Genomic DNA, 9,538 nt, shown 5'->3' on the forward strand with positions numbered 1-9,538 from the left:
CTGTGACTCACAGCTCTGATGGGGCAGTCCCAGCCAGGCCACTCCAAACTGAATGTAGACATTAAACTGCTGCTTCCAAGCCTTGGCTTCAAGGCGCTCTCAATACATCCATCCAGTGAATGGGTGTAAATATTAAAATGTATAAAGATAGCAAAAGTTATTTTGAATTCAGGTGATTTTATAATAAATTAGGAATAGAAAGGCATTTGAAAGCTATTCTAAACACTCAGGTGTAGAGGAGCATAATCATTTCTCAACTCTCAAACAAAAAGTTAAATATTTTTCTGTATGAATTGTACTAATAAAACAGTAACATCACAATGAGGGATTTAAAAAAACAAGACTGAAGATTGAAAGTGAACACAGTGCCTGTCTTTACAACACAAAAGCTTAAAAGTTAATTTAACAAATATAGATTTTTAAGATTGAATGTTCAAATTAACTATGTAGATTTTTATTATTAATAACTTAATTATATATAGTTTGGAAGACTTTTTATGTACTACTTTGATTAATGATATTTTAGCACTCCAATTACTTGAATATCAGTCTTGTCAATTTCTTGTCTAATCCATAAATAAATTGTGAGCAATTTCTATCAGATATACTATAGTTACTTTAAAATCAAAATCCCTTATTGATTCTGAAACTCTTTAAATTCATGTATATTATAGCTAACTTCATGGAAATATTTTCTTGGAAATAAAAAGCTATCCATATTTCTTGGCTTTCTTCTAATCAAAATCTGTAGATCCTATTTAAGAATTTTTTTCTTTCTTTTTTTTAATTTAAATTTTTTATTATGTATTTTCCTCAATTACATTTCCAATGCTATCCCAAAAGTCCCCCATACCCCCCCCCCACTCCCCTACCCACCCATTCCCACATTTTGGCCCTGGCGTTCCCCTGTACTGGGGCATATAAAGTTTGCATGTCTAATGGGCCTCTCTTTCCAGTGATGGCCTACTAGGCCATCTTTTGATACATATGCAGCTAGAGTCAAGAGCTCCGGGGTACTGATTAGTTCATAATGTTGTTGCACCTACAGGGTTGCAGATCTCTTTAGCTCCTTGGATACTTTCTCTAGCTCCTCCATTGGGGGCCCTGTGATCCATCCAATAGCTGACTGTGAGCATCCACTTATGTGTTTGCTAGGCCCTGGCCTAGTCTCACAAGAGACAGCTATATCAAGGTCCTTTCAGCAAACTCTTGCTAGTGTATGCAATGGTGTCATCGTTTGGAGGCTGATTATGGGATGGATCCCTGGATATGGCAGTCTCTAGGTGGTCCATCCTTTTGTCTCAGCTCCAAACGTTGTCTCTGTAACTCCTTCCTGTTTAAGAATTTTAATCTTCAGACTAACATAGTTTGGGTTTCACTTGCCTTTGCTATTAAGCTGGAAAGAACGTGTTCACCACTAAGATAAGTTATGTTTCTGTAAATGCTCTTGAGCCCTGGAGTAATCCAGGGTAAGACGAATTTCCGTGATGTGCTGGCAGCCATGTTCCTATATGTAGCTGCTGTATGGATGGCTCTCAGAATCTATCAGGTAGAGGGGATATGGGCAGAGGATTTTCATTAAAATTCAGATTCCCAGGTTTCAATGTGGACTGAGACAATCAGAGTGCCGTTAGGCAAGCCTAGGAACTCACATCTTCAATAATAACACCCCCTCACACACAGTTATTCTTAGGAACACGCTGTTGGAGGTATTAGGTGACATACATAAAAAAAAAGAAAAATGTTATTCTCATTACAAGAGCAATATTACTCAACCTCTCTTATTGTTTAAAATTTATGTTTTTAAAATATAAAAGAAAATCTGAAATATTTAGCATCCTACCTAGGCTTTCTAAGAAATTGCTTCTAAAACATCTTATTTGAAATTCATGGACAGAACATTGATTGAAAAGCCAGCCACAGTAGAATTTTGGCTTCAGGCTTCTTTGGCAAATATACATATTCTAGATTATTGAATAGCAATATGACCCAAGCAGGAAGCATAAAACTTATTAAAGCTAAATTACATGTTATAGTTTTTCCTGTGTGTCAGTCATGTGCAGTTCCTCAAATTGTGGCTACCACAAAACAAAACCCAATATAACAAGATTTCTGTCTAGTATATGTGCCATAAACAGTTCCTTTTTACTATAAGGCAAATAAAATGTTTGGAAGTTAAGGCTGATGCCGAATCCTGGTGTGGGGACATGCACAAAGGTCTATGGTTTCTTTTTAGCCCATTCATTTTAGTAAACTGTTTTTATTATCTGTGGTATAATTCAAGCAACATCTTCTCAGAGGCATAAACAGCTACGCAGATAACAGAGTGAAAACTCTCAAGCACTAAGTGAAAGCCCTTGCACTTGAACAGTCCTGCTTCAGTGAGAATCACCATGTGTTGTGAGCACAGTTTGCCCTAATAAACCGAAACACCAAGGGTTAACCATGGTTCCCTCATATCCCAGAAGCAAGGGCTCCACGCTCACACAGAACACTCTATGCTGTGCACTGACTACAGACTTAACTGTTGCTCCACTGTGTTCCGACATCACCTAAAAGATCTGTCGTCCTCTGGTTTGTAATATTCACTTCACCCCATTGCTTGCTAAAAGTGTATAATTTTGTTTCTGATTTCACAGGGGCTTACAGGTAAAAATTTGCTTTGATCCTTAATGAAGACTTTGAACTGAGACTTTTGAATAATGTTGAAACCATTAAGATTGCAAAGACCCATAGAAATGGGTGAAATGCATCTTGCATTGTAAGCCAGGCACAGACTTTTTGTGAAGCCGGGAGTGGACTTTTCATGACAATGTTTAGGTGTCAACTAGTCGAGGAGAGGTGTGGTGATTAATTTTTATCGTCAGCATGACTGGGCTGAGAACACTTAAGAGGATTGTAAGATATCCTATAAGTATGTCCAAAACTGAATTTCTAGACGATAATAGGTCACGGACACTGTGACCTAAGCCGTGTGCCGATCCCTTGGTGGATTAGTAACGCGATGCTGCTGCTGCTGCTGCTGCTGCTGCTGACATACTCTGATGAGTAGGAGGAGTCTATTAGAGTAAGCAGATCATAGAGTGTGCATCCCTGGTGACTCCCCACACGCTTCTTTTTCAGTTTTCTCTCCACCACCATGAACACTCACTGCCCCATTCATTCCCTCCCTTGCACACAGAACCCTTTGAAGCCCTCTGAAGTAAATCTTTCCTCCCATAGATTGTTTCTGTCATGTATTCCTCCACAACATTGCAAAAGGAATTTGTGCACAAGTGTCTCATCTGTATGATCAGTAGTATAATCAGTGCTTCACCTTTCCAAGGAATCATTGGTAGTAACTGACTTCTATTTCATTACAAAGTTTCCCATTAAGACTAATAATGCATGGCTGTCCTTCTTAGCAAATCTAAATGGGAGAATGGAGGTTTTATATTTTTTCATTTCTTAAAGACAGAAAGTTTAGCACGGAAAATCTTATGAGAATATTTACAGCAAGAATGAAGAATATGCTCTATAGGTTACAAAAGAATACAGGGTGAGAAATACCCCATGTAAGTGGGAAGGAGAATAAAACAGATCAGACATCTGTTGATAAGTAAAAATAAATAGAATTAATAATAATAATAATAATAATAATAATAATAATAACTAAGCATGATCTGTGGCAACACATGAAAGTTAGCACCGTGTTAAGATGGGGGCACAGACAACTGAGGCAAAATTCAGAAAAAAGTTTCAAGTGTTAAAAGGCCTTGTTCAAAACAGGGATGGAAAAGTTTGCTTAGAAGAGATCATAAATTATAAAACTCAAGGGTGAGTTCCCTCTCCCTACTGTTGGGCATTTCATATAGGGTCCCTCCCTTTGATTCCTGAGAGTCTCTTACCTTCTAGGTCTCTGGTGCATTCTGGAGGGTTCCCCCAACCTCCTCCTTCCTGACGTTTCCTGTTTCCATTCTTTCTGCTGGCCCTCAGGGCTTCAGTCTTCTTCCCTCACCCAATACCAGATCAGGTTCCCCTTCCCCCTACACTTCCCTCACCCCCACCTGTCCACTTTCCCTCCCAGATCTCTCCCTCCCTCCCCACTTGTGATTGCTTTCTTCTCTCCCCAAAGTGGGACTGAGGCATCCTCACTTGGGAACTTCAGCTTGTTGATCTTTTTGAGTTTTGTGGACTGTATCTTGGGTATATTTTCTTCTTTCTTTTGTTTTCTTTTCTTTTGTTTTCTTTTCTTTTGTTTTCTTTTCCTTTCCTTTCCTTTCCTTTCTTTTCTTTTCTTTTCTTTTCTTTTCTTTTTTCTTTTCTCTTTCTTTTTTTCTTTTCTTTTTTCTCTTTTTGGCTAATATCCGCTTAGTGAGTACATAACCATGCATGTCCTTTTGGGTCTGAGTTACCTCACTGAGGATGATATTTTCTAGTTCCATCCATTTGCCTGCAAAACTCAGGATGTCCTTGTTCTTAATAGCTGAGTAGTATTCCATTGTGTAAATGAAGCACATTTTCTGTATCCATTCTTCTGTCATGGGACATCTAGGTTGTTTCCAACTTCTGGCTATCACAAATAAGGCCACTATGAACACAGTAGAACACGTGCCCCTGTGGCATGGTAGGGCATCTTTTAGGTATATTCCCAAGAGTGGTATAGCTGGGTCTTCAGGTATATCTATTTCCAATTTTCTGAGGAACCTCCAGATTGATTTCCAGAGTGACTGTACCAGTTTGCAGTCCCACCAGCAATGGAGGAGTGTTCCTCTTTCTCCACATCCTCTCTAACATGTGTTGTCACCTGATGTTTTGATCTTAGCCATTCTGATTCATGGAAGGTGGAATCTCAGGGTCATTTTGACTTGCATTTCTCTGATCACTAGGGACTTTGAACATTTCTTTAGGTGCTTCTCAGCCATTCGAGATTCTTCAGTTGTGAATGGCTGCCTGCTTCTTAATCCCATTCATTTCACTTTAACATGAAGGACACTTGATAGAAAATTGAAATATTTATGAGACTTTTTTCTTTATATTTATGGTTCATGATTATATTCTAAACAAGGAAAATAAATTACCATCCCAGACAGAAACAAAATGAATTTTTATTAGGTGGGAGATTGAATGCTTTCATGTATTTATTGAGCATTTGATCTCTATTTTATGAGCTTCCTATTCATTTTCAGAGACTGTTTCTCTTTCAAGTGGCATTTATACAATGTCCTATTTATATGTAGGAAATGTAAATACTTAGGTCTTACTGTCTGTGTTGCAAATGCTTATTCTACAATGTTTTCCATATGCAATATTAACTTTGTATGTGTTGTAATTATGGTGTATCTGTACATGGTGTGTATGTGTGGGGGCACATATCATGGTGTGTGTGGAGTTCTGAGGACAACTTTGTGGAGTGAGTTCTTTCTCCCTACCTTAATATAGGCTGCAAGAATTGAACTCGGGGTCTCTAGGCTTGTGCAGCAGGAGTCCTTCTGTACCCAGTAAACCATCATGTAGACCTATGTTTCCCAAATTTGTGTGTATATTTCTCTTTGAACAAAAAATATAAGCCTGATGGTTTCATAGCTACTACAAATAAAGTTGTTTTTTTGTTTGTTTGTTTTTTTGGTTTTTTAGATTTTTTTATCCACAAAAAATAATGTTTCTTTTGTAGATAGAGTCTTAGTTGGGGTTTTATGACTGAGAAGAGACACCATGATCATGGTGACTATTATAAAGGAAAACATTTAATTAGGACTAACATAATTTTGGAGGTTTAGTACACTGTTGTCCTGGTAGAAAACATGGGGGCATACAGGCAGACAGGGTGGTAAAGAAAAAGCTGAAACAATGTAAATGTCTGTGTTTTCAGATAGTCTTAGGCAACTCCAATGGGTTCACAACCCACAGGTTGAGAACCACCACTGTATCTTCAAATACAGACACATTCAGAAGAGATGGGTCTACTTCAATGTTGGGGGAAACAACAGAGCCGACAGCCCAATCACTGTTCATTGTGTTTCAGATAATATTGTTTTTATTTTGGGGCTGTGAATTATCCTCCCTTAAACCATAGGCTTAATTATTAACATAATTATTTTAACTGGTGGGAATGTAAAATAAAGTAAAAATAATATTAAAACTGGTTAAATAGTTAAAAATAACTCTACTGTCATCTCAGTATTCCCTGACCCCAATAAAATCAATTTGGCCAATTCATTTCAGAGGGCAATTCTAAGATTGTAACTTATGTAGCTGGAGTTTTACAGACTACTACAGAATTTACACATTATTTGACCTTTCAGGTTGCCCGGACTGTGATTATGTGTGTACCCCATCGCTACTTGGAACTTTAATCTTGTTTAATAACTCAGCTGTGTCCTTGAACAAAACAGAACTTCAAGCATGCAGCTGTCCACGAATGTTGTAATGTTTACACTTTCTAAAACATTTTCTGAAACAAACTCTGGCTGATGAAGTTTATCTTATAGCGTTTACAATACACAACTGACGTCAATTCAGGCAATCAAGTGAAGAGAGCTGTCATGCTTATGAATAAACAGACACAGAAGTCATTAAATCATTTTTCTTCTCCCTCATGTTTCAGTAAGTAGCACAATATAAATAGTTGAAAGCAAAATTTATTCTTAAATTGCACCCGATGGTATTCCATAATATTCCCTGTAGGTGTTCTCCATTACTTAGCCATGGAAAGATAGAAGTGTTTACATTTTTTTAAAAAAAACTATATTGCATTTTATAACTCTTTTTTGTAAAAGATGGAGATCCTGCCCACTGTCAGCTTTAAAGAATCGGTGTTTATAATTAAATGTACTACCAATAATCCAACCACTTGGTATGTGAAAACATTGTTTAGAGCGTCACAATATTGCGACACTCCCCAAAAACGAGGCCATTTCTATCCGGTGTAATTTATTTATTTTGTTGTAGTGTGAGAGGCCCTCCCTCTCCGATGCTTAGTCACATGTTTATCTCTAATCTTCGTTATGAACGAGGATCCTTTCTTAGTTGACAAGGGTGTCAGGGGTGTCAGACATGAATTTGCAATCTTGGAGGGAACTGGAGAGCCCTTCTCAGATGCCTTTTGTGTAGCATGGATTCTCTTCAGCTTTGGGAGGTTGTTTGGCCTCAGGGTCTCCTGTGCTGCGTGTTCTCCTATCATGGTGCAGACTAAACTATGCTTCAAACCTTTTTAACTCCAAGAGGTCTAGGGACTGGAGAGATAGCTCAGCAGTGAACAACACTGATTACCAGCACCCAGGTGCTGGCTCATAACATTTCTAATTCCAGTTCCAGAACATCCAATGACTTCTGGGCCTTTTGGGTAGGAGCCATACATGTGGTGGTACACAGACATACATGGATGCAGACAAAACATATATGCACATAAAATAAAAGTAAATAAAACATTTTAAAAATTATTTTTATTAGGTATTTTCTTCATTTACATTTCAAATGCTATCCCAAAAGTCCCCCATACCCTTCCCCACCCCCTCCACTCCCCTACCCACCCACTCCCACTTCTTGGCCCTGGTGTTCACCTGTACTGTGGCATATAAAGTTTGCAAGACCAAGGGGCCTCTCTTTCCAGTGATGGCCAACTAAGCCATCTTCTGCTACATATGCAGCTAGAGACACGAGCTCTGGGGGTACTGGTTAGTTCATATTGTTGTAAATAACACATTTAAAAAATGAGATTAGAATTCAATGCTGAAATCATCATGAAATAGGTGTGGCCTTTATACAAAACTACACTTAAAGCATGGATTCTCTCTCTCTCTCTCTCTCTCTCTCTCTCTCTCTCTCTCTCTCTCTTTCATAGGCCTAGCTAGGGTTTTGTTTCAAGCCTATTATTGATTGTGGGTAATGGAGACCCCCATTGAAAGGCAAACAAAAAGGACTGGGTGTAGGTAACTTTTGGTTAGGTAAACACAGGGAGAGACTCAGTTGTCAACCTGTGGAATTTGATACTACCTCAAGGTAGTATCAGAACCGAGTTGGTTAGAGGTCCCAGCTTGTGTCTGCTACAGAATTAGTAATTTGGCTGTTGATGGGGAGAAACCCCCACACACCACAATCTTCGAGGCCACACAAGTCATCTGTCTTAATCATGGTGTGACAACAAAAATAATCACTTTAGAAGAGAATTAATTTCCCCATTATGGCAATGTGTCCATTTTTCTCCCTCAAATTTTCAAGAATGAGAGGATGTCTATCCCTTGTGACAAGTTCCTGCTCTTATTAACTGCTAGAGAGCCTCCCCGAAGCCTCCTGATGTCCTGTCTCAGCTGTCAGCCTGCTCCCCATACCAGCCAGAGCCGAAGATGTTCTTACTTCCCACCATGCCCCACTCCTCTGTCTGTTTCTTATTTTCTGATCTACAATGGTTTTCAGTAATCATGCTGACTTGACTCTGATCTGCTGCTGCAGAACGAAGCTGCCACTGGACCATGTTCACTCTTGGAGTCCGGTTTTTCTATGCTTTTATTTCAAATGGAAATACTTCAGCATTGGACTAGGTCTCTGGGCATTTACTATGACTACTTTGTATCTGCTTGACAAAAAAATTCTGCAGAGATGAGAAGAAACTGGTGAACATGTACAAATACCACCAAATTTCTTTAAAGTAATAAACAAAAGGCCCCTTGGTCTTGCAAACTTTGTATGCCTCAGTACAGGGGAACACCAGGGCCAAGAAGTGGGAGTGGGTTGGTAGGGGAGTGGGGAGGGGGGTATGGGGGGCTTTTGGGATAACATTTGAAATGTAAATGAAGAAAATACCTAATTAAAAATAAATTTAAAAATAAATAAATAAATAAATAAAAAGAAATCTGATGAGCCTTTGAAACCTACAAAAAAATACAGTGAGTACTGAGTAAATTTTACTAGACATTTCTATTACCACAGCTCTGTTATAATTCACGTTCATACTTGAACTCTTTTTAGATATGTACTTTGTATTATTTTGTTATGAGTATTTTGCCTACATATAGATCCTTGGCCATTGTGCATATCTGGTGCCCATGGAGTTCAGAAAAGAGCATCAGATTCCCTAAAACTGGGATTACAGATGATTGTGAGTTGTCATGAGGGTACTGGGAATCAAGCCTATATCCTCCGCAAGAGCAACAAGCACTCTGGGTGGCTGAGTCATCTCTCCAGCCCCCACTCCTGAATTCTTAAGCAAGAATAGTAATATTTCATTGGCCCTTTGCTCCAATGTTGCATGTGTTTCCAGTAACATCGATAGAGATGTAGGTACTTGTCAAGGTCCCCCCTCCCTCACAAGTCAGTTCTTTATAATTCAGCAAGCAGGTAATATTTTTAGAGAGAGAGAGAGAGTGTGTGTGTGTGTTCAAAAAAGAAAATACAATCACAGTGGTTGAATAATGATCATTTTATTGCTTTTAGTGGCAAGTTTATTCAATCTCATAAGGATCTTATTTCTTTTATTAAATTAGGTATTTTCTTCATTTACACTTCAAATGCTATCCCAAAAGTCCCCCAGATCCTCCCCCCACTCCCCTACACACCCACT

The sequence above is a fragment of the Mus musculus genome, chromosome 5, assembly GCF_000001635.26.
Source record: "Mus musculus strain C57BL/6J chromosome 5, GRCm38.p6 C57BL/6J".
Classification (NCBI taxonomy): Eukaryota; Metazoa; Chordata; class Mammalia; order Rodentia; family Muridae; genus Mus; species Mus musculus.